Here is a 25,638-nt window from a genome sequence, read left to right as displayed (position 1 = left end):
ACTACTACTACTACTACTACTACTACTACTACTACTACTACTACTACGTACATCGGGGACGCACGACCCAGGGCTTAAGGAGCTTCGCCCCCTAAAAAAACTTATTGAAACGTGTGGGAATTGGCAACGGGTGGAAATTTCGCGAAACACTGCTTCAATTTATGCACAATACTAGCGTGTCACCACGCATACAAATACGCACAATGTATTACGTACGCTATCTGGCAAGCCTTCATTGCGAGCTTAATCGCAAGCCTTGATTGAGAATAACAATCCTGAATTCTGCTTACTGACTGCGTTACAGCACGTCCGACGACAATGTTTCACAAGCTTCCCTTACGGTACCACCAATTAGGCGTGTGCCCATTAGATGTGGCGTTGCGATAACTTCGTTGAGCGTTTACAGAAAAAAAAATCTCTGGAATATGTACCACGCATTAAAACATGTTTATGTCCAACTAGATGCAGCCATGACATCTAACGCAATTCCCTGTTGCGGTCGAAACAACATATGTCCATCATGAATGGCAACTATATATATATATATATATATATATATATATATATATATATATATATATATATATATATATATATATATATATATATATATATATATATATATATATATATATATATAGTTTAGTAGGGTGGGTGTGCCATACGAAGATCAGTATACGAACAGCTGACGTCGTATGACGGTGAAAGAGCTAGGGTGCTGGGCTGCTCATCACGGGTTCGATTCCTGCCGATGGCGGTCGCATTTTGATGGAGACGAAATAGTAAAAACACGTGTACTGTGTCATGTCAGCGCACGTCCAAGAACACCAGATGGTCGAAATTCCCAAACTCCTCTTCTGCGGCGTCTCTCTAATCATATCGTGGTTTCGGGATATATAATCCCAGATAGCTTATTATTAACGTCATACGTAATTTTGAACGGGGGATGAAGAAATCAAAGCCATTACTGATGCCCGCACCTAAAGGAAGACCACTTGCAGATGGGAAGCCGAGACATGTCGGAGGGTAGACTTGAAAATAAACTCGCAGGAACGATAACAACTAAAGCAAAGAGCACGAAAAAAATGGGGACCACTCGTGAGTCGAGTAGAAGGCAGCTGAATCTATTAGAAGTCGTTCAAAAAAAATAATACAGTGGGACACGATGAGGCGACAACTGCGACACCATCAACGTTGCTATTTCATTCCGGTACCTTCCCATTTCCCTTACACCGGTTACAGGCACACATGGGTACACTGAGAAACAGCGGCTCCTGTTTATTATTCTTTGTTCTTCTACCACCCACATCCTCGGAAGGAATACTCGGTCAGATAAACACCCTGCGCACGTGATCTGAGGCACAAACTGTTTCAAATACTGCCACGGCAGTCGCCACAGATCGATCATCATCTTTGGTGGTATTTCAGATAACCTGCGCATAAGCTTGAATCTCTGTGCTGCGTCCAAATGCTGTATTTTGATGAGTACAAGCCTCACCGTCATCTAACGGTGAAACGATGAGCACTCTTACTGCCACGCCCACTTTTTTTTTTCTTCGCTTCTTTCGAATTCATTAAAAATACAGCATACTTTCAATATCAACAAAATACGCGACAAGAAATTTCTTTTGAGACTGTAAGGGACCTGTCGAAGTATGAACATTTGTCTTATCTATTCCAGCCGTCTGCGCTCACATTCTTACCATTGAAAGTATGTGATATTGCTCACGTACTCTTATCATACTGCATTTATCCGTTTCGGGACTTGCTGCAGGGCGAAAGGTTTTTTGAGCATCGTGCCTCAGGGAATTCTAATAAATAACATAGGCTATTTTTACCGAGACGATTTCAAAACATTTTACTTGTTAGGACACTGAAAACTCTTACAGATGTTTCACACTGCAAGATATTTTACCAGATATCTTACACGAGTTAGACTAAATGATACATAAAATTTTCTCGCATGAGTCACTCTTAAACATTCCAAATCACGATTTCCCAAGTTGCTACACGTCCAGCTTGTCAAGCAACCAAACAATCAGAATTTATATTCTGCCAACCTAAAGAAATAAGGCCTGAAAAAAAAATGTAAGCTAGTTCGCAACCCCATCATAAATAAAGGAGCACGAAAGGCAAAAGGTATAGCAGAATTTTTCGGACGGTTCATACTACGGTTTACCTGTGCACATCAACATAACTTTCGCTGGCTGCTTTTGCTACTCCTACTATGGACTTCTTAAAGCAAGTCATCAAATTATTACACTTAATCTACAAGCACATAAATGCTCATACTGTGTGCTTTCAACGGGAACTTTTTTTCAGCCACATTACTTCTAGTGGACGTGCAATAAACTGCTGTTTCGCCAGGTTAATCTTCAAAGAAGGTGGTACTACGGCAATTGAAAGCAAACACAAGTGATTTTCTTAAGGAGGTAGAGTGATTTGGATGCCACGTATCGGCCGTATGAACAAAAAGAATAACAAGATAATATCAGTAGCAAGCGATTCGGTAGACACTAGGATCAAAGTGAATCCAGGAAGCGGAAAAAGATAAAGCAAACTCTGGCATCGATTTGGAGCGTCCTATCAGCGGGGCGCCCGGCGTTGTTATCCTCCGGCCCTTGCAAGCGCTCATGAGCAGATTGTCAATGATTTGCAGCAGTTGGCGTTATCTCGCTGAATAAGAATCGAAAGGAAGAAAGAATCGGAAGAAGGCGTTCTGGGAGGAAACCTGGAAGTAAATGGCGTTCTGCAGAACGCAGCAGCATAAGCAGCTTTTTTGCGGTTGCTGCGCACCCCCGGTGCGCAACGTGCAATTGCGCACCGGGGGTGCTTTGGCTTCATTTTTCTACATTTTTCCAACTGCGTCATCCAGAGGTGTTAGGATGATACAGATAGAATTGAAGATAAGTCCGCAAAGAACGAGTCAGGGCACGGGCCACAAATACGAATGAGATTACCGTACATGCGTGAATATTATACAGTTAAGCCCCGCCGCGGTAGTCTAGTGGCTAAGGAACTCGGCTGCTGACCCGCAGGTCGTGGGTTCGATTCCCGGCTGCGGCGGCTGCATTTCCGATGGAGGCGGAAATGTTGTAGGCCCGTGTGCTCAGATTTGGGTGCACGTTAAAGAACCCCAGGTGGTCGAAATTTCCGGAGCCCTGCACTACGGCGTCTCTCATAATCAAATGGTGGTTTTGGGACGTTAAACCCCACATATCAATCAATTATACAGTTAAGAAAAACGCGACGACTACCCAACCGTTATTGCAAATTCACAATAAGACTTGGGTTGTCATTTGCTCTAACTTAGGGTTTGCTGCGATGAACAAAAAGTCAAGTACTGCGGTTTTTTTAACCACGTTTTTCATACATTGTCCTATATATTACTCTCGTTATTCGTAGTACACATTTAACCACGAATGTTCGCAATCAAACTAGCGACCAACAAGTGCATGCTGGCGAACGATTGTCAATGCCGTTGTCCCAACATTTTTTTTTTTTTGCGCTCACCTTCTCACATAAGAACCTTCTAAAACGACTCGGAGACAATAGAGAGAGAGAGAATAAATTAACAGAACGGCAAGGAGGTCAACCAGAATTGTCGCATACGGTTTGCTACCCTGCTCTAAGGTGGAGGGTAAATGGGGAAAAAAGATGAGAAACAAAGCGAAGAGAAAAGTAGACGAGCAAAAAAGGAAGAATCGTTGTCTGCATTTTCTAACGAGCTAACAAAAAATAACAAGGTATATTGTCGGAGACAATAAAGCTTATTATAGGTGCCGACCATACTATCTTAGTTATTCCAGCTCAGCTTCAAGACTGTCATTCGATCAAATAGTGCGCCTATATTTCTTCGCTTGAAGTCATGAAAAATTATTGAACAGTGAAATGCAAACAAATCAGAAGCTCAGTGCCTTTGTAGTCTTAATTTCTTCTATTTACGTTTGTATTCATTCCGCTGATAAGCATGAGGAGTACATAATCTTAGACATGAAAAACCATTGAACAGGAAAAGTCAGTCGGGCAAAGGGCAAACGTCAATCGTCGGGCAAACAGGACAGCAAGAGCCTTCCTTAACAAAGTGTTTGTGGACGCTTTGCCAACTCTCCGCTCAATTCAAGAGTGTAGGAGGATGGGAGGAAGTATGCACACAATGAAGGGGAAGGAAAGAAAGGGGAGAGCGAGGCTATTATTTCTAGGATATGAGCACAAAAACAGAGACACGGACGAAGCGAAGAAACGCGCGCGCGCACACACACACACACACACACACACACACACACACACACACACACACACACACACACACACACACACACACACACACACAGTGGCGGACGTGGAGCTTAAGAAAGAAAGAAAGAAAGAAAGAAAGAAAGAAAGAAAGAAAGAAAGAAAGAGAGAAGCGTGGGAGGTATGTATATCGGTGCTCCAATAATTGTGACTTCCCAAATCGGCTGCCGCTCTGCATGGTCTTTAATACGACCATTGTCCACCAACGCCTTCGTTGATTGATTGATATGTGGGGTTTAACATCCCAAAACCACCATATAATTGTGAGAGACGCCGTAGTGGAGGGCTCCGGAAATTTCGACCACCTGGGGTTCTTTAACGTGCACCCAAATCTGAGCACACGGGCCTACAACATTTCGGCCTCCATCGGAAATGCAGCCGCCGCAGCCGGGATTCGAACCCGCGACCTGCGGGTCAGCAGCCGAGTACCTTAGCCACTAGACCACCGCGGCGGGGGACCAACGCCTTCGCGGAACTGGTGCACTGCTTCACCAGCTGTTGCACTTGCGGCGTCCGAAGCGAAGTGTTTTCTTAAGCCTTCTTGAACCTCCCACGATTTCACCTTAAGATTCCCAGCACCACGGCAAAAAATGCACATGTCAAGCTCGGCGACTGACCGATGCAGACTTCACTGACAAACCGAGGTGTCAATATTTAATCTCTGTTAAAGCGCTACTCTTCATTCTGTCTCTCTGCCTTCTGTTTATCCCCCCTTCCCTTCCCCCTGAGCCGGGTAGCTAACCGGACATGGGCCGGTTTGATCTCTCCGGCGTTCCTTTTCCTCTTCCTCTCTTCTGGGTCATTCACAGCGTAATTTTATGCCCAGCTACGCAGCCAGCTTCTAGGAATCCGTGAATCGTGTCTCATGAAGACGCCTTACATACTTGTTCGACATATAGAGCATAATAGTCAGCCGGCTTGGCCATACACTCCCCATTCTCTCGGCCCAGCAATATTGCACGTTACTGCCATGAAGATCGTTTGCCGGGGGTAGCTAGGTTATCTTATAGAATACATCGCATGCGACGAGACGGCAAAATACGAGCACTCGGAATGCCGTCCTTGTAGCTTTCCTGGTTCGCATGCGCACAAGAAAGATTGAATGCCAACAAAATAAGATACATATCGTCTCTTCGCACGCCCGAGCGATGACAGCAACTGACGTCACTGCCTTCCTCGGCGCTTTTAGTCACAACGGCCGCCGAGGAATGCCCGTCCAGCCTGTTCCACGCCGCATCGCAGAAGGGGTTCCTTTAATAACGTTGCGACCCAGATACACGGCACCTGCCCGGAGTACGAGAAATAAGAATGCGTCGAGAAAGTGAAAAAGTAAGAGAACGAAAAAGAGAGAGAATACCTAAAGGACGTTTTAGATCAACCGTCTCTATCTGGCGAGCCCACTGGGACAAACAAACAAAAAGAATTTTCCATCTTCCATCGCCAAACTCGGCACAAGCGGCCCGAATGAAATTACGCTTTCTCCTGGAGAGCAAGTGATCAGAAATCAGTTTCCTCGTACACGTACCAGTGGCGTTGCGCGCAATCTATTCTGTCCAGACCTCTTTTGCAGCACCGAAGCCAATTCCTCACTTTTCGGGCGCGTTTCATAGCCTATATACGAAGCGGGCTACAACTGTGGAATCTACCGCGGTATCCAGAAGACGTTGACTGGACAGATGCTGCAGCTTACTTGCGAGCTGCGCTTACGCCTACGTCTTGCTTTTGTGCTTGTAAAAAGAGGAAATCCACTAAGCGCACAGCTTTGTGAACGGCACATACGTCCTGCAAAAGAGTTCGAAATTGAAGGTGTGTAGACTCAAAATGTGGGTGCCTTCCACGGTCTATTTGTGCTGCGAGTAAAGAAAGACTAAAAGAGAAAATAGTTGCCTGAACCCATTTCATTGAAGTCCTTTTGTATTCGGCGTCGAAACACGGACACATTTCTCTGAGCTGTGTGCATCTTCACAAACCTTTGGGAAAGTATCGGATGGGTTTTCTAAGGCTTCGGAGAAAGCTATATACACCGTTGTGGAAGCTACAATTGTAAAATAAAAATTAGAGTTCACCTTGGCGTCACCCTGGCGTTGCATGTGCACAATGAACCAAAAAATTTAAAAAAAACTATCGATACAAAAAGTTACCTTCTTACTATAGTTCAGTGTGCCAAAGGGTGGGTATTACATTTCTACCTTGCATACCAGGGTAGTCTAGTTGTTATGGTACTCTGCTACTGACCTGAAGGTCGTGGGATTGAATACCGGTCACGGTGGCCGCATCTATATGAAAAGGAAATGGCCCGTGTAGGTGATTTGGGTGCGCGTTAGAGAAAACTCCAGGGGGTGGACATTTACGGAGCCCTCCACTACGACGAGCCGTCATATTCACGTCGTTGTTTTTGAGACATGAAACCGTAACAATTATTGAATATAGATAAAATTCCTGAAACGACACCTTCGATAAATCTCTCTTATCCGAGCAGAGACAAGAAGGTGTCGGACAGTTACAGGGAACAATCAATAATATATGCCAGCACAGCTCAATTCTTCTTAGTAAGGGAAAGGAGACTGCTTTGAATGGCTGCAGAAAAAAAATGAATAGTGAGCAACAACTGGTTTCGAAATGGTGCATATGGAATTTCCCACTAACGCTGACTAAGAAGGTACATTTCCTGCACTCTGATTTCATCGTAACGCGACCTCGCACAGATTGCTATCTACTCATCTTGAGCATTATATCACCCTTACTTAGATTCGCGTGGATACTGACGTCTACTCACGCCTATATCCAAAAGCAGCGTCATTCATAGACCATTTCCCTATTTATTGATGAGAGGCGTGTGTTGTGTAAGGAGGTGCCTTGCATTCCCCCTCACCAACTTTTCAGGGAAGTTCTTGATAAACATATGTTATGTTGTCATCTCTTTTAAGAAACATGACAGTGGTTTGCGAGCACTCATAAGTCGTATTCGAAGCTAAAAACATCAAAGCTTGGCAGCATGGGCTGCGATTAATAAGATGTTAAATAACATTGTCATTATGACTGAAGCTAATTCTAGTATAATGGAGTCACGAGTCTACTTAGTCTGACTCACTAGACTCAGATCGAGCTATGACCCTCAGTGAGTTCAAGTGACTTATATTTTGGTGAATCTTGGTCCTTGTGAGTCCGGTTGAAGAAAATTTTTGTGACAGTCTGAGTAAGTCCAAAGCGCATATTATGCTTAATGAGTGGGTCTGAGTGAGCCCGACAAGTTTTGCCGACCTATGCCCATACCACACTTAGGAAACAGCTATGCGTCACAAGAGCCATGTTCAGTAACAAACTCTTTACTCTGCACGGGGCCGATAGTCGGCCGTAATATTCTGTCACAGTTGCGATGGTTGAATGAATCAGTCATAGAGACAGTGTGACAAAAAAGGGGGATGTTATTCCCGAACAAAAAATTATATCCACTTCCACACCTGCGCAACTTGAGTAAATAGCGGAGCTGGATTGAGAGCGCCACCACCTGGAGAACTCCGATTAAATTCATTCATCACCGTTCTTGTTTCGTGTTTCTTTCTTCGTTTATCTTCTACACTCTTTGTCTTTGTTTTCCTTTATCTTTATTTCTTAACTTATCTCTTTATTACTCTCTCTGCACCTTTTCCCTTACTAACCCTGGCATCACTCCGCCTTATCCTTACTTTTGTTTCTCATCCCTAGCTATGCTGCACTGTATATTGTTATGCTGTGGTTTATACCCTCTCACAGTCTTCCTTTCCTTCTCGCTCTCACAACATTCTTCATTCTCACATCCAATTCCTACCCCTTCCTAGACTGTACAATGCATAGCTATGCTATGCATTGTACAGTGTAAGAGGTCCTCGGTAGTGTAGCAAGACGCTGAGCTTCGAGGTATTTTGTACTTACTTTGACATGGCAGTGTCTCGTTGTGGCCATAGCGTCTTTACGCTAGGCTTTTGACAGCAGTAAACAACAGCATCGCAGGAGACGAGTCACGCACGCTTCGCATATGCTCCCAGTAAAAAGACCCAAATATGCCTTATAGTTGCATCCTAATTATTTTCGTCTCAAAACAGAAAGCGGCCATTATGAAAGTAAAGATGAAGTTGTAGACGTGATGGCTCGAAGTGACGAGAACCGGTCGAACGACTAACGTTACTGGAGCCATTACTTCGACGTAGTGACATGCCTTCGTCAGGGCAGGATCAAAATCAGCTGCCACCCTTACGAAGGCAAGACACTTTCTCGAGACGTTCACTTTGCCGACACGGTTTCCTGGAAGGGGAAAACCACCCCAAGGACGACCCTTAAAAAATAACAAAAGAAAAATTCTCTTTCTCTAGCTGTGCCATGCTAGGGGACGCTTGGCATCCCTTAGCATGACATAGCTTGAGAAAGAGAATTTTTAACATAACCGCTTTCTAGGCCTGGACACGCAAAACGGTGGATATGAAAGCTTAAACAGCTACTCAAAAGCCGGGAAAACTTAAGTTCCACAATTTTAGCCCTGGCTTGACTCAACAAGGGAGGCGTTAATTGAAGAAACAATAACAGGTACTTTATCGCGAGTCTAAACATAGTTCATAAATATAAGAGGACAAGCAAAACCAGAGGAGAAGATGACGCAGGAAAACGTTCTGTAACTTTTTCGGGCTGTATCTGGTTTCATATTGATGGTTTCCTATAAATATGCAAGCTGGCTTAAATATAAACCGTTTATTGAAGTCACAGCTCTGTCCTGTACCGTCTGTTTCTTGTTTGCCATGTTATACATCTGAATACCCTCATTAACTAGCCTGCCAGCAAATGAAACTGATGCCTGAAGCACTGAGCAATGTTTTCTGTCACGGACCATGCAACCGCATCCCAGGAGACGGATATCTAAGCACGCTCGGCAGGACAAGATGCATCACAAGGCTTAATCACCCACAGTGCGGTGTAGCTCTGGTCATCAGACGAAAAACCGGCGTACACTCAGCGTGGCATGACCAAGTCCCGTTAAGGGCTCCCAGATAACCCCATCACGCACAGGAAGAGGTCGAAGATCTTGCTGGAGGTCCCAACAAGAAAGCGTAGCCAGGGATGTCTGCTTTCTACAGAAGCCCCTCCTATGCAGGCGCAGCACGCAAGAACTGTGCCGTCTGCGTGGTCCAGCAAAGAAGGGTTCACGAAATGCGACTGAAGCCCTTGCGCGCCGACAGCGCAAAAGCCGCCGCCCTGTCGGTCCGACACGCAGGGGAGAATCTCCGCGGCTGCGGAACGAAGCAAAGCACAAAAAAGTCGTTGAACTTGTTTCACCCAAGGCGGGGGTGAGGGTGAACCGGGAAAGGGTGGCCCGGCGTATGCCATGGCCGTGCGTTGAAGACACCGGCTGTGCATGGCGTCACCGGCACACTGGCTTGACCAGGCACGAAGACGATGGCTCTCCCGTTGCCTGCCATGGGAGTGGAGAACGAGTAACGGCGCATGCGCCGCCACGCGCTGACGACTCCACCAGAAGGCAAGAAGAGGGAGACGTCATTCTTGTGGCCGTAGCGGCACCTTCTTACCGCTTCCTCCTCTCTCTTACCTGGCCGGTCGGTGGAAAGAGCTCCGCGACTGAGAGGCCAACCGACAAACCTGCAGCAGCCGCGCCACGCTGGACCTAACGGCCGAACCTTCGTTCGCTGTGTGTTCGTGCCATCCGGAGTGCGTGTGTGTGAAGTGGTGTACCTCTTGGAGAGTTTCTCGGCGCAAGAGTGCTGGCGTGTGGCGACGCCATCGCAGAGGACAGGTATTACGAGTAGTGCGACAGAAACAGACGGGCCATCGTCCCGATACAACAAGAAGCGTTCATCTTTCACCGTGTGTCGACGTCACTGGCGGTGGTGTTGTCGAGGTCGAAACGATGAATTCTCCGCGAGGAATGCGGCTATTCCCACCTACCGGTAGAAGGAGTGCTCCTCAGCAGTGACTCTCCGTCGTTACACGGTGCTTGCGACTCGGATTCCCGGTGTCTGCGATTCCAAGGCGCCGCGGCGGCGTTGTGACGTCTTTTCGTGTTTCTTTTGTGCACTTTCTCAAGAGGAGCGGCGAAGGCAGGTAAGGCGGCGTGCCTCCTCTTGTCGTGGGTGGTCCGGAAGGAAGTACGCTGCTTGCACGTACTACTTGTTTGTGTGCGGTTTCTTTTTCCCTCTTCCTCACCGGGAAGTTACTTCCCGAGTGCCGTGTCAAACTCGCTTTCGCATATTTATGAAAATAACGTAACCGGGCTCGCACACACCACGCTCGCTGTTTATGTCCTGTTCTGGAATTCCCGGAGGGCGGTCGAACCGGCACTACCACTGGTGCGTGTCTGTTTACGAGGTTAGAAAATGAAGTCAGCCATTTTCGCATGCAACGCTGGAGCTGCGCTACGCAATAACTGCGGACACAAAGGCGCGAAATAAAAAAATACGTGGTTACCAGAAGATTGCAATAAGCAGTACACTATGCCAATATGTTGAACCGGGTATATAGAGTCTAGCGAATTGAAGCTCGCGATGACTTTTACGCTTGCAGATAACCATATACGAACGTGTATAAACGGACTGACGCAGGCATTGCGCTCTTAAATGAAAACACCGCTCGAAATTGAAATTGACGAAAAGTGCCTTCTACTGAAGTTTACGTAAGTCTAGTTGAATAATGAATAGTGTAAAGCAAAGAAATGACGCTGTAGACCATAAAATGTAAGGCATTTAGGCGCTTACAAATAGCGAGAGGTTGTGTCAATCGGTGTGTTATTTTCTTTGAACGCTAATTGTTCGTGCTGAACAGCGACAACATTTTTTATAGTCTACCATATGTAATGGGCTAACCCATCAGTGCGTTCACACCCAACATTGCATAAAAAGAGAATATGACTCAACTATTGTAACATGGTTCCCTCTCCACCCGAAGGTCACGGGTTCGATACCGGCCGTGGCGGTCGCATTTCGAGGAATGCGAAATACTAGAGGGTCATGTGCTTAAAATTTGGTGCATGTTGAGAACCACAGTCAGTCGCAACTACCGGAGCCCTCACCCCTAGTGCCCTTATTATTCATACCGAGGATTTGGGAACGTTAAACCGCAGATATTAACACGGTTCCTTGATTGGTGCCCTACTGTATAAAAAGTCCTCGCTAGTGTAGAAAGACGCTCAGCTTGAAAGTATTTTGCACTTACTTTGACATTCTAGTGTTTCGTTGTTGCCATAACGTTCTGACGCTAGACTTTTCACGGTAGTAAGGAACTGCATAGCCGGAGACGAGTCACGCTTTGTATGCGCTCACAGTAAAAAGATCCAAATATACCTCAAAGCCGAATCCTAATAATTTTCGTCTCAACAGAAAGCACCGATAACGAAAGTGAATGTGAAGTGGTGGACGTGATGGCTCGAAGTGACGAGAACCGGTCGAACGAATAACGTTACTGGAGCCATTACTTCGACGTAGCGACATGCCTTCGTCAGGGCAGGTTCAAAATCACCTATACCACCCGTATGAAAACAAGACAATGTCTCGAAACATTCACTCTAGCGGCGTATTCAGTTCGACAACTCATCCGATCAGGGAGTGTATATTTCACTCCTAGAGTTATAACAAGCTGGATATCTCAGGCTGTTCGGTAAAAATCTGGAAGCCTTGGCTTCCACACACACAGTATATGCTGCTCACTATGAACCTCCTGAAACTTAGCTCCACCACAGTGGCCTAGTAACTAAGGTACTCGGCTGTTGGCCCGCAGGTCACGAGATCGAATCCCGGCTGCGGTAGCTGCATTTGTGATGGAGGCGAAAATGCTGTAAACCCGTGTGCTCAGATTTGGGTGCACGTTAAAGGACCCCAGGTGGCCGAAATTTCCTTAGCCCTCCACTACGGCGTTTCTGATAACGAAACGGTGGTTTTGGGACGTTAAACTTCACATATCAATCAATTATTCACGCCAACAGAAATAGACAAGCAGGGCCAGTGCCGTCATTTACTGAAAGAACAGAGCGTTTAGACAACTTCACATACCTCAATCAATTATGCTCGCTCTGTTTAAAAGCTCCTTTTTTTGTTATACACAACCTCATAAAGGAAACAGATAATGAAGCCAAGAAATGCATAGCAGGCATTGTTTTTACTTGCCTAGTAATTATGACGGCATTACATTGTCCGAAGATTGTAGGTTGGCTCCCTATAGACGGCAATTTGATTCTTCGTCCCCTTTTATACCTTTACATTGAAGTAACGGTTACTGCATCTACAGTTAAAACTGCATATAAGGACTCCCATGTCTTCTGAGGCTTCATTGTCTGCTGACTTCAGCAAGTTCACTATGACCATGACGAACATACATAAAGCACAGCATGTCAAACGATCTTGCGACGTCGTACGTAAAATGCAGCGTGACGAACCAAACAATGGGACCTGTGCTGCTGCCACCACCACTATCTTCCAAGTACTACATAATGAAGCAATTTTGAGCAAGTTGTATGGGCTGAGCAACCAGAATGCCCGCAGAGACAAGTCCGCTATCCGGCTGAGTGAATTATTCAAGAGACGCGCTGCGGCCACAACGACGGGACGCAAGCAGCTCCAACTACCAACGAGATAAAGTTACGCGGCAGAGAGGATTTGCACTTGGAAATCACCGATTCGCGAGCAATCGTTTCCAGGAGCCCTCTTTTTAAGAGCCCATTAATTTGGAGATATCAGTGCCTCAGGCCATTCAGACGGGCTTGTGCGAGGGCCTTCTGGAACATCCCGGATCATGACGGCCGCGCCATAAAGTTTATAACCATATAGGCGTGTGCAGGGTTTCCTTTCAGGAGATGGGGCAGACTGAGTCCAGCCCCACACTAAGGTGACGAGGGGAAGCGACCGCCTCTCTGATTTCCACCCCCCTTCCCCCCCTGCCGTGCGCATAACTATGTTCCATAACACAGAGAACGTATGTGTAGTTCTTCTTTTCTGTGTGATGGACTTTGTAGAGCTGCCTTTTTCATCCACCTCAGATTGTTCTATCTCGGATTTAGTACGTGACTTGCCCGATTGCTCCACTGTGACAGTATTTTGCCGACCGGATAAAGGGCTGCGTTTGAACTGGAACTAAAGCAAAACAATACATCATTTCCTACAGAAAAATTATTCTTCAAAAACTATACTACTGTTATTTTCTGCAATCGTATATATTATTGAACAAAACAAAAGAAGAAGATCGAAGTTTTCTTCCCTGAAAATTTGATGACTGATTTGTGGGGTTTAACGTCCCAAAACCACCATATGATTATGAGAGACACCGTAGTGGAGGGCTCCGGAAATTTCGACCACCTGGGGTTCCCTGAAAATTTGCTCCAAAGTGATGGTGCATGAATGTCGATATGACGCCCTAAAATTAAAAGTGTTTTTTATATTAACTACCGTTGTCATTACAGTCACTTCTTATTGCGTCCAGAATTAAGCTCGATCTAGGTGAGGAGCTGCTTGTTTAATTACCATCAGTGTCCATCAGGATCGAGACAATCACGATTTCGAACCGTGAACACGATTCGGCTGACATCTCTTCCAAACTAGATATGTAATATGCTACATTGTGTATTACGGACAAGCTTGTCAATGGCGATCAATTAGTCGGATCTGGATCAGCCCTGATCGCGATATAAAGTGCCAGTATGGCACCGGTATAAGGTACATCTACTGAACAATATCTACAGAACCTAGTACCCTAGGTCACTTGCCCATCGGAGGGTAATGTACCTAATTTTTGCGAATAAATAACTACGTAGGGCCCGAGCAGACGCCATCAAAATCTGTGACGTCACTGCAAGCTGGAGCGGGAACGTTATTGCGGCACAGCCGGCTACATGTTCGTTTCGCACTATTTCCAACAGACATCGCACCGTAAGCGGAGCTACATAACATTTAGCATGCATAGAAATGGGACAGCTGTGATGGGAATCGAACCTGTGTCTGAAGACGAATGTACGAAAGATACGGCCTTTGAATAGACCGGTACTAATACCTGGTTCACGGAAGACCAACACCAAGACTACAGCGTAAATATAACTACGCCAGCTGACCGTGGAATCAACTATGACATTCTCCTGCTGAAAACGAGGTCGGGAGTTCGATTTCAAGCTGCATTCCGATGCAGGCACTGAGCGATCACTCCTGTGTGTCGCATGTCCACGGCCTTGTTTTAAACATGTAATAGCAACTATGCTTTACTCGTAACCTCCTAGGAAAGATTTTTCTTTTTCTATTATTTGTCGACTTCTTTCAAGAATGGAAATAAGCTCGCTGGCAAACGCCCTTTTGACGGTTTTTCTTTTGTAGGTATTACCTTCTACGCGACAACGATAACATGACTGTAAAAGAACTTGTTGTTAGGCTAGTTGGTACAACATTTCAAAAATTAATTCGAGCGCGAACACATGACGCGCGCGCGCGCGTCATGTGCGCACGCACACACACACACACACACACACACACACACACACACACACACACACACACACACACACACACACAGGCATCGGCACTGGGCTCTTTGATGCCTGCGTGTGTGTGTGTGCGTGAGTGATTGTGCCGTGTGTTCGCACTCGAATTAATTTTTTCAAAATATAATATCACTGCTGGGGCTATATGTGCTAACAGGACGGTCAGATTATGAAGCTCGTCATCGTGGGCAACTTCGTGTTAGTTACGAAGTTATGGTTAACGTTAACCAAAATCCTAGCTCATGGGTGCCTTGTCGCATTTCGTCCCAAATGGGGAAGCCGTGCCCGGTTAATCGAAGCCGCGCCCTCGAGCTTAGCAACGCGACACCGAATACGCATACAGCTAACACGGCGGCTGGCCTTATAACAGCGAATGGCTGCAGTGCGTGGCTCGGAGTGTCTCTTGAACGCGCGAGAACCCTTCGTATATTCCCATGCCCCGACGTTAACAACAGTGGGCCACTACGTGGCTTCTTCAAGGACGTGACTGGACCGGTTGGTCCGCCTCGGCGGGCGTCTGACGTTGAGCGGCGTCTCGTTGCTGTTTTCTTGACGTTGATCGCGCGGCTCAGCTATTCCCCTCTGACGGTACCTGCGGCACGTCACTTTGAACTAGTCTTCCGACGGGATCCTGCGTTGAAAAACACTTTTTTTTCCTTTTTTTACCCGTAGTGACCTCTGCAGAATACAAGCTTAATGGCTTCTGAAGAGTGTCTTACACCACGAGGAAGTTCCTTTTCGTATATTTCGGCCGCTTACTATGTATGCTGCGTCCCCAAAGGTTTGTGACCAGATTCAAGGTTATTTAGTGGCTCCACAAGCTCGCGCGCTTTGAAGAAAAAGAAACAGCGCCCGTTCAGTTGTTTTTTGTCAAAGTAAAACCTAAACAAGTTTTTAAAATTGTTCCCATCAGGTTAATATGGCAGTCTGGAATACAAGATCAACAGCATAATACTTGTCGTTTAAATTTAATGCATTGCGTATTACTGCCATTTCATTCCTATGTTTTTTTTAATCGCCTACCGTTTCTAAAACAACAGTCAAAAAAGTCAACGTCACATTCTTGGCCAATCCGCTAAAGAGGGTACGTGCCATTGATTTGAAGGAAAACAAGCAAACAAATTGTTGCCCCAATAGAGAAATATATGCATAATCGAAAGTGCACAATGCACGCACGGACGAGCGGCTGTGACAGCGATGCCTCGTACTACGCGAGCGTGATGGACATATAACTGACTGCGTATTCGTGTGTGTGCTGTGTTAGGTGTTATCTTTGTCTCTCTTTCCGCCCTTTTCTCTACCTCTTTCAATCTGCCCCTTCTTGTTCCCACGTGTAGGGTAGCCAAACCACTTTCCTTGACTGGTCGACGTCACTGCGTTTCCGTGTCTACCATGTCTTCTCCTGTCGAATGTAATTTATTCAGTACTTTGTTGAATTATAACCGTACACATTTACGCAACACAAACGTTAACAGGGACGCAAAATAACGCATATCGTTCATGTCACGTATGGCAAGTTTCACATATGTCAAGCTATTTACGACACATATGGAAAAGCCAGCGCGTTTCGATGGTCGAACAGGAGTAACGCTGCCACCTGTGGTGGTAGAGCGAGAGCGCTATTTTTGCCATAACAGAAGCCAAGAGCCATTTAATTGTAGAGCATTTTTTTGGTTACAGCGCGATAACAACGAAGACGAAAAACAGAAGGGACACAAACGAGCGTTGCTTGTGTCCCTTCTGGTATTCACCAGTATACCAACCACGAGGGCGCGAATCCGCCTGCACGCAAAAATGCGATCGCCCGCCGCTGTATTGTGGCCATTACGGTCAGCATATATATACGTGCACAAGTACAAAAGCACGCACGAATATACATAAAATATAGTTGAACCCCCCTTCCCTTCCCGGAAGAGATCTCTCGTTACGCCTTTTTTTTTCGATTCAATTCAGTTGATTCAACATTTGAAATATGTTTGGTGCTCGGGCGAAAAGCCAGAGAAGGCTTGATTAGATTCGTGCACCAGACAATGCATACAATGGTGTCAATTACAACAACAATAAGGGAAGAACGCAACACATACAGAAAAAAAGCACAAGGAAAAAAGCACAAAAGAGTAAGTATACACATCAATAAAGGGAAAACCATACACAAACATAACTAAAAACTTTTCTGGATTACAATTTTTAGTAGTTGACATATACACATCAGAACTGCAAGAACTTTTCAAGATTGCAATTTTTAGTATTCGACATATTTAATCTGTACATATTATAACTATTGGATATTCGCTAAATTTCAAATAAAAGTAACAAGCACATGTAATACACTGAACTGAAAAAAAGAAGCAATCACAGTAGCACATGTAAAATTCGAAGACTTCTTTCGTGGAAAATCAGGTTAAAATGACTAATACGTCTGGAGATAAAGAGCAGAGCGTCTCGACGTTCGTTTATTGCGGCGCCCATCCGAGAACCCCCGCACGTGCCACGCTCCATCCCTCGTCCTTCTCTTCCTCTCCTGCGCCCTATGTACACTGTATTTACCAGCACATACACATTTCCCAACTGATTCAGAGTCATTGAGGCTACGGCATTACCATATCTGGCAAGTTCATTTAGTAGTGTATAGGCAATGTGAACCTGAGCATTTGCTTTCCATTAGTCATGCGGCATTCCCGAACTTTCCATACATCAGGATGGCGTGTGTGGTATGCAGGGTCATTTTTTGTCAGTTTTGCCAATGTTTTTTTAGAAGGGAAATTTTCTTTTTTGTTTCCAACTTGTGTTCCCGAATTAATCTGAAATTGTAAATTTTTTTGTACGCTTACAATTTTGGGCTTTTTGAACGTCCTTGGTTACGGCACTCGCCTGTTGACCCATAGTTCGCGACTTCGATGTCGGTCACATATTGACCCATAGGTCGCGACTTCGATGTCGGTCGCATGTTGACCCATAGGTCGCGACTTCAATGCCGGTCGTGGCGGCAGCATTTTCTACGGAAGCGCAATGCTGGAGCCCTGTGTATTGTATGATAACCATGCACATTAAAAAAATAACACAGGAGGTCAGGACTTCCGGAGGCCTCCACTACGGCGTCTTATAGCTATATTGTAGTTTTGAGACTTAAAACCCTAACAATTATTATTACTGACAAGCAATCGTCTGAGTGGCACAGATCCTCCATTTATTTTCCGGCAGTGTCACTGCTTATGTCGAATGTTTACCGCCTTTAAGTACGCTGACAGGCTTTGAAGTACGTCAAGAAGTGACTATTTCTATTATTTTTTACTTTATTTACACTGTAAGTCCTAGCGTGTATAGAAAAATTTGACACTTTGTTTTGTCTCGCTAAGTGCACAATTCTTCCCAGATGTGGTAGAAATTATTGCGCACACAATTGGATGAGCACGACAATAAAACCAAAATTGACGGTAAGAGCGCAAACTATCAAAACGCTATAATCATTTAGTCGCTGCATTTTTGTATGCGCTTCAAAGATACAGAAAGGAAGAGAAGTAAAATAGGAAGATACACATGTCGAGATTACTTCATGTCTACCAAAACTGCGAAAGCTTCGAACAGCTCACGCCGTACACTCTGTTTGCTGCTGCCTACAATATTCACCTTTTCGGATACGCGCTTGCTACTCGCTCCCCAACAGGGGCGTGAGCAGAAATGTTTTTCGGGGGTACGCCATTTCGATCTCAAGTGGGGCTCAGGTGGGCCAGTGTAGTATTGTCATTTTGTGCCCTGTATGCTATAACGAGAAAAATTCGGGGGGGGGGGGGGGGGGGCACGGGTTAGGCGGGTTACGTTCTGGCTACGTCTTCATGCATGAGCTTCAATAAGCGGGCAAGTTCTCTCTTTCTCTTATAATCGACGCAGCATGCCTCCCTACGCGTTTATTGAGCGCAACTATACGCAACGATTGTCCTCCCTAACATGCACAAACTCGCCCAGCACGAAGTTCTAAAATTCTTATCTGCTGGCATACGGTGAAGCTTCGTGAATCGTACACTAATGTCCACAGCCTCGGCAGAGTCATTCTCTACGTAAGATAATGTTACTTGAGTACCATATACATATTTTCATTGCCAGTAGGTAACGTTACGCTGTCTGACCCGCATAACTGAACGAGCTTGTTCAGTACACTATTAACAGACAGCCAGGTCCACGTGCGCAGTCACTGCTGCGTTCCATTTCTCCGCACCATCAGCGGATCACGCCGCAGAGTCGTTGCTGAATAATACGAGAAAGAAGTGTCCATTGAGGAGCCATTGTCTTTCGAAGGTGCGAAGTTTCTTCGACTCAAACTTGTATTATATTTAACATTCCATGACACTAAGATCTCCGGGCCGTAGCCATCAGCTGACCACGGCGTAGCACGACGAACTTATTCTTTTGTTTCCTAACAAAGATGGAAGCAATGTCATGAAAATGGGGATTCGCGCGCACGTTTCCTCGAGACATAATGGGCGCGGATTGATGTCCACAATGAAGGCTGCTCGAAGGCTGCCTCACACGCTTCCGTCTATGGCCATCTGGCGCTACTTCTTTAGTTTTTGTCAGCGAGAACGTTTCCTTGATCTGCAATTTGTCCACCCGCCGGGCGGTGTAGGAGACGTGCACAAATGGTTCTGTCATCGAAAGGATTTGGGTTCGTGGCTCTTTCGCGTGTGTATTTCTTCTCCTCCGTAGTCGGCAAGACGAGAATCACCCTATCGCTGAAGCGATTAAGTCCGCCATTACAGACGACTGCCCTTCGCAGACTGTCGTTTTGTGCATTAGCTGCAGTAGCACCATGACTCCTTTGCATAGTGTAAGGTCGCGTTGGCCAGGATGGTCCCGAAGGCCAGAAAAAGGAAAACAAAAAACTATAACAAAGGCTAAAATGAAACACTCAAAGGTAAGAACAAGAACAGCCCGTATGCTGTGACTTTAGAGAAGCATAATAAAAAAACAAAGAAGGAAAAGAAGAAAAGGCTGATGTGCTTCGCTAAATTTCAGAAGTCCATTGAAAACAAGGCGGGACATATTCAATGTTTTAGTGCACCTGCCATCAGCACTTTAACAGGGTTTATCGATATATTCACTAATACGCAGGACATTGTCCGGGCTTCTTAATCAATATGTTGTAGCATTAAGGTATATACACTCTTGATCGGCTCCCGCATGAAGTGCTAGGTATAGCGAAAAAAGCGGGCATTTCTCGCCTGGTTTTCCTAAGATAGCCAGCATTTAACCAGAACCTCATTAAGAGTATACCTGTCATTTGCCTATTTACTTTCCCGTTTCTAGAATTACAGCTAATGAAAAGCCCTAAACTAACTTTTAGCGGTCGATTCGAGGGCAGCTGTTTATAGAAAAAGGCTGTAGGACGCCACAATTTTTCTTTTTTGTTTTGTTTTGTTAAGTCGGCGTCATGCTGCGGCACAGTAAGTCGCTTTGCAAGTTGGCCCTGCAATATAGGTCCCATTTGAAAATCTTCCACTCCTCTATAATTCTTTTGCAGCGGTGGTTTCTCATCCCAAGCATGAAATGAAATTTTTATTTCGCTCTTTACGCTATACATACACAGCGTGGACGTAAGGATAAAAGCCACATGCAGCGCTTTGAGAAAGCGCCATTACGCCACTTATGACAGCTCGGCGAAAAAAACAGCTTGGCTTCGACAAGTTCACAGAAACAAAAAAAAAAAACAGAAATCGTTCCGAGTTTTAAGAATGTAGAAAGCAATAATGGGTACGTTAGGTATCAGTATTCAGAACAGACATGTACGAAATTTAAATAGCTTTAGTGCCTTTCTTGAGATTTATAAATAGTTGTCAGCCACCCATAATTCCTTTGTCTTTCTCTCTCCCTCTCTACCTCTTACATGAACTCTTCACGCGAAGTAATACGGTGAACGAGGCGCAACTAACGATGCACATTTATGCTGACACAGCTGCAGAATATAGCAATGCACAGTTTCTTAATTCGGAGCTTGACCTCCAGGAAGCAGCCCACAAACGAAAAAGACGAGTAGGATGCCAGAAACTGGAGCAATCTTTTTGTGGCGCGCGGTTCTTGCTGTTTGCCTTCTTATAAGACTCTCTTTTGCGCACGTTAGGCGTCGTGAACCACGTTCGACGTGTTCATTTTTGTTTGCTTGCTAGGCGCAGCTCGTAATGAAGCTTCCGTTTCCATTTTCAGTGCTCACAGATTGATGCTGGACACCAAACTTCTAGTACACCGATTGGCATAAGCGATTGGTCGAAAATAATAATAATAATAATAATAAATTCTTGTAATGACCTTTTTCTGAGTCGCCGTTGCTATATTTTTTATGCATCGGAAAATAGCACCAGTTCGCATGCAGTGACGCTTTGAAATTGTTTTTCAAGGCCATATAGGCCTCACATTTTGCCTAATGATAGTGACCGTCTATCCGTAGCATGTAGTTTTTCTTTATTCTTAGTTTAGTACATAATTTCTCGCTTCTTTCTTTGCCAACTGTTCCTGTTGATCAACATCCTTAAGAAAGAAACTTTCTTCAGCTTATCAACATCTTTATTACCGCGATACAAGCTTGCCTCAAGTGATACCAACGTGACTGCTTTAGTATAACCAGCTACAGCGACCACCGCCCGTTAACGTTATGAATAGAAACTAGATCATTTTCGTTTTTCATTCCTCATAGCACTATATCGCCAACATATGAAAGTATACCTTCGAGTGAACGCGACTTCCTTTACTTCCCTCACGTTAGGCTAATCTACATGGGAGCCATCGTCCCGCGCCGCTATACAGCGAAACGCGGGAAGGCCAGATGGAGGAAATGGCGTCGTCACCGACAACGCCATGATGGTCTTCTTCCGCGCCCCAATTACGGAGGAGAAAATTAGCATTTAGTTTCTTTCTTCCTCTTTAATACGCCCGTGTATACGCCCTACTTCACACTCGCATGCCGCGGCTACGTGTGTGTGTTTTGCCCGACGAGTGAATCGTACGCAAGCAAGGACCCCTGCTTGGTCACGTAGTGCCTCGCATCGTCGCATGTTTTAAAGCTTGTTTTCTCCTTGCTCGGCTGCTCCATATGGATTGAACGTCGCTTCCAGAGCAACAAGGTCGGGTCGTTTGAGACTTCTTCAACAGAGCCGAGGAAAAAGAGAACAAAGCGATCCCGCTCTTCGCCATTTTACGCTCGTCTGCGCACTTGTTCTTTTCCGTGCCGACCGACATGCCTGGCAGAGCGCGTCTTGGACTTCATCTTCGCGCGATTTCCATTTTGCCGTGGAGTTTTCGGTTGGCCTCCCGTGGCTCGACGGGCCCGGTGAGTACGATGATGACACTGTGGCCTTTGTGCCTCACCATTCGTTTGCGGGAAAGTTGACGTTTTCGCTGTTTTTTTTTTGCTTATTAATTTTTTACTACGTTAGGTAGACCTCGCACAGACCAGAGAGATGAATCTGTCCTAGTGGACTTGTGGTCATGGTGCGGGAATGCTGACTCGCAGGCCGCGGGATCGAATCTCGCTTGCTGCTGCCACATTTGTGGAGGCAGAATGCTATATAGAGGCCTGTCTGCTTTACGTTCACGTTAAAGTGCTCCAGGTGGTGCTCGCCAATCCTGAACATTGCCACGAGGTCAAGCGGTAATGTGACCGGACTCTGATGCCGGGAACTATGTTTCCCCTTTTGGCCGGCGTTTGAACGGGGTTTTTGAAGGCGACCGGCGTTCTGTGACAGGTTGAGCCGAAACCGCGGTCCCTTTTTTGGTTAAACTGAAGCGTTAAGCTTGTACGGTTGACAGGTTAGAGACTGTCGTGGCAGTAAACACATATCATTAGCGCGAAAGCCTCCGACGCATAATCAAATACGAAAAGTGACCGTCCGCATCAATACGGGCAGGGGCGTAGCCAAGGGGTGGCAGACCAAGCACGTGCCTCCTCCCCCCCCCCCCTTCACCCGAACTTTTTTTTTCGCCATAGGATACAGAGCGAAAAATGACCATATTACGGGCGTAATATGGTCATTACGCCCGTAACTTCTACTGTTGGCAACGCCCGCGACATAAAGGTGAAACCATTGCCAACTAATCATAGGCTAATCCCTCCCCTCAGAAAAAAAAAAGATTTCTGGCTACGCCCCTGAACACGGATGATGCAAAAGATCAAGTGGTAACGTCATTATGACATCATCATAACGGAACTTCACACGATGACATCAGTTACCGCTTGGTCGACGGTGGGCCGATCTTTGAGGCACTGCTAAACAACGGAAGGTTCAGAGAGCTTCAAATGCCCCCAACCTCCGAGGCAGTGCAAAACGACGTTTTAGAAGCGCAAAAAGCTTTCGGGGAGATCAGTATACAGTCGACTTAGACGTCGAGTCGTCTTGGACAAATGCATATATAGGAGACCGTACGAGCTTTAAACCAACAATCATATTTATTACACTAGCGGGAACGATTATCAGACGCATACCCGCCGCGGTGGTCTAGTGGCTAAGGAACTCGGCGGCTGACCCGCAAGTCGCAGGACCAAATCCCGGCCGCGGCGGCTGCATTTCCGGTGGAGGCGGGAACGCTGTAGGCCCGCGTGCCCAGACTTGGGTGCACGCTAAAGAAGCCCCGAAGATCAAAATTTCCGGAGCCCTCCACTACAACGTCTCTCATAACCATATGGTGGTTTTGGCACGTTAAACCCCACGTATCGATCAATCAATAATCAGACGCATGCTTCGCCAAGTTACCCCGTGGCTGCAATTATATAGAAGCCTACACTCGCACGCACACTCAAGCATATACGCACACACAGAAACAGAGGCACGCGCGACACTATTTATTTTGCGCGGAAAGAACGCAGCACACCTTGCCTGTTCCAGGATTCGTTTCGCCGTGGCCGCCAATGGCGCGGCGACGCCCATCAATTATAGGAGTTAATGGCAACTCGAGCGCAGCAAGTTTCATGCGTAATGACTCCATTATTCAAAGCCGTCATACAAGACCGTCACACTGCATGTAAGCTTCGCGAGGTATATGGACGCGTGTGTTGTCAAGAGTGCGATATGAACTGAAGAAATGGGAGAACAAAACTTTTCTTTCAATGAAGTAAATCCTAGGCTATAGACAACCTTGCCGAAATGCAATGTATATATATATATATATATATATATATATATATATATATATATATATATATATATATATATATATATATATATATATATATATATATATATATATATATATATATATATAAGGGAAAGAAGAGTATATCTAAGGGCTCGTTTAACAGATAACAGACAGTAATGCCAAGGAATGTACAGGGGAAGTTATTAGAACCAATGGAATGTAAATAAGAAGAAAGCAAAGTGGATGAAAAAATAACCAGCCGTGAGCAGGAATCGAACCTACGACCTTCGAATAACGTAGAGCATCGAACGCGTTATTCGAAGGTCGTAGGTTCGATTCCTGCTCACGGCTGGTTATTTTTTCATCCACTTTTCTTTCTTCTTATTTATTCTTATTTACATTCCATTGGTTCTAATAACTTCCCCTGTACATTCCTTCGCATTACTGTCTGTTATATCTCATATATATATATATATATATATATATATATATATATATATATATATATATATATATATATATATATATATATATATATATATATATATATATAGGAAGCAGGGGAAAGAAGTGTGTGTAAATTAGAAAGGAAATTGAATATATGCAAGTGTAGCACCACAAAAGAAAAAAATGCATCGTAATGAAAAGTCAAGGACTCACATACGGTTGCAACTTCTCCCGAAAATTAGCTAGGTATTATACCTAAACAATGCAAGCGTGAAAGTTGTTCTGTGATGCAGTGGCGTGCAGCGACCCGAATTATTGAATGAATGGATGCGGCCAGGAATGCGCCTGAAATCGAGATCATTATGCAGTCGACTTGATGTGGCGTGAAAGAATTGCAAGCGAGACGAATGGACCACGAGTAAGATTTATTACGGCTCAAAAGCACGATATTATTATGACAGGCGCTATGTAGTGGAGGGCTCCGGCAATTTAGAACACCTCGGGTTCATGAATGAGCCCCTAAACCTAGGCGCACGGGTCTTTAGCATGCTGAAAGGCAGCCGCCTTAGCCGCAATTCGACCCCGCGACTTTCCGGTAAGCAGGCACGCACCACAACCACTACATCGCCGCAGGAGCCACGAGTTATGGCAGTGTTTATGAAATGGGCTAAGAAAGTCCTTCATACTGGCAGTGCCGGTTATCTGCACGGTCACAGTCTGACTTTGGCAACCGTCGAACTTCCTCTACCCATGGACAATATGTTAATGGCACTAATAAGTCACCCCTGACATAACTCCTATAACTATAGAACACACGCGCTGAAACGGAGAACGCCTGATTGATTGCCCTATGTATGTACGTATAGGTGTGGCATATCGCTCAACGGCTTTTCGAAAAGTAATAAGGCTTGCTAAGGTTAAGGCTTCAGTGAGTTGGTGCGTAGTGCAAAGAAGGGAAAAGACAGAGCAAATTTTTTTTTTTGACAAAAACACAGGAAGACGAACGACGACAATCGCTTTTCGTCATCCGTCTTTCTGTGTGTTTGTCAAAAAAGTTTCTGTTAACGCGCAAGAATATGGCTATGCATTTCTTTTTTATTCACTTCGGCGACAATGCCGACGGATGACTTCCGACGTTGCTTTGGAGAAGCTGTTCACTTCTCATATTTATACCCAGAAAGCCGAGGACCAATGGCAGGTTATTGTGAGAACCACATCGTCGCTCCGCTTCAATTTCGGCATCGTCCCTCAAGGTTGTGGTTCGGTTACGGTCCTCGGACGCT

At 45.3% G+C, this 25,638-nt stretch overlaps 1 protein-coding gene and 1 long non-coding RNA gene across 3 annotated transcripts in view; one reads left to right on the top strand and one right to left on the bottom strand.

Annotated features, from left to right (window-relative positions):
• The window catches only part of LOC142771527 (uncharacterized), a 177,549-nt gene that overhangs the window by 67,464 nt on the left and 84,447 nt on the right, over positions 1-25,638 (bottom strand). The gene's annotated exons all lie outside the window — the stretch shown is intronic.
• Positions 9,741-25,638, top strand: part of LOC119163464 (uncharacterized) — a 55,169-nt gene continuing 39,271 nt past the window's right edge. Inside the window, exon 1 of one of the 2 annotated variants that reach the window (XM_037415468.2) lies at positions 9,741-10,383. The gene's annotated coding sequence lies outside the window, so the exon portion shown is untranslated. Of the gene's footprint in view, positions 10,384-21,818; positions 22,107-25,638 lie in introns of those variants that run through there. The other variant, XM_075873109.1, reaches the window with a different exon arrangement.

This window comes from Rhipicephalus microplus, chromosome 9 (genome assembly GCF_043290135.1).
Source record: "Rhipicephalus microplus isolate Deutch F79 chromosome 9, USDA_Rmic, whole genome shotgun sequence".
In the NCBI taxonomy this organism is placed as follows: domain Eukaryota; kingdom Metazoa; phylum Arthropoda; class Arachnida; order Ixodida; family Ixodidae; genus Rhipicephalus; species Rhipicephalus microplus.
The sequence above is the reverse complement of the archived record's forward strand: the minus strand, read 5'-3'. Positions and strand labels throughout refer to the sequence as shown.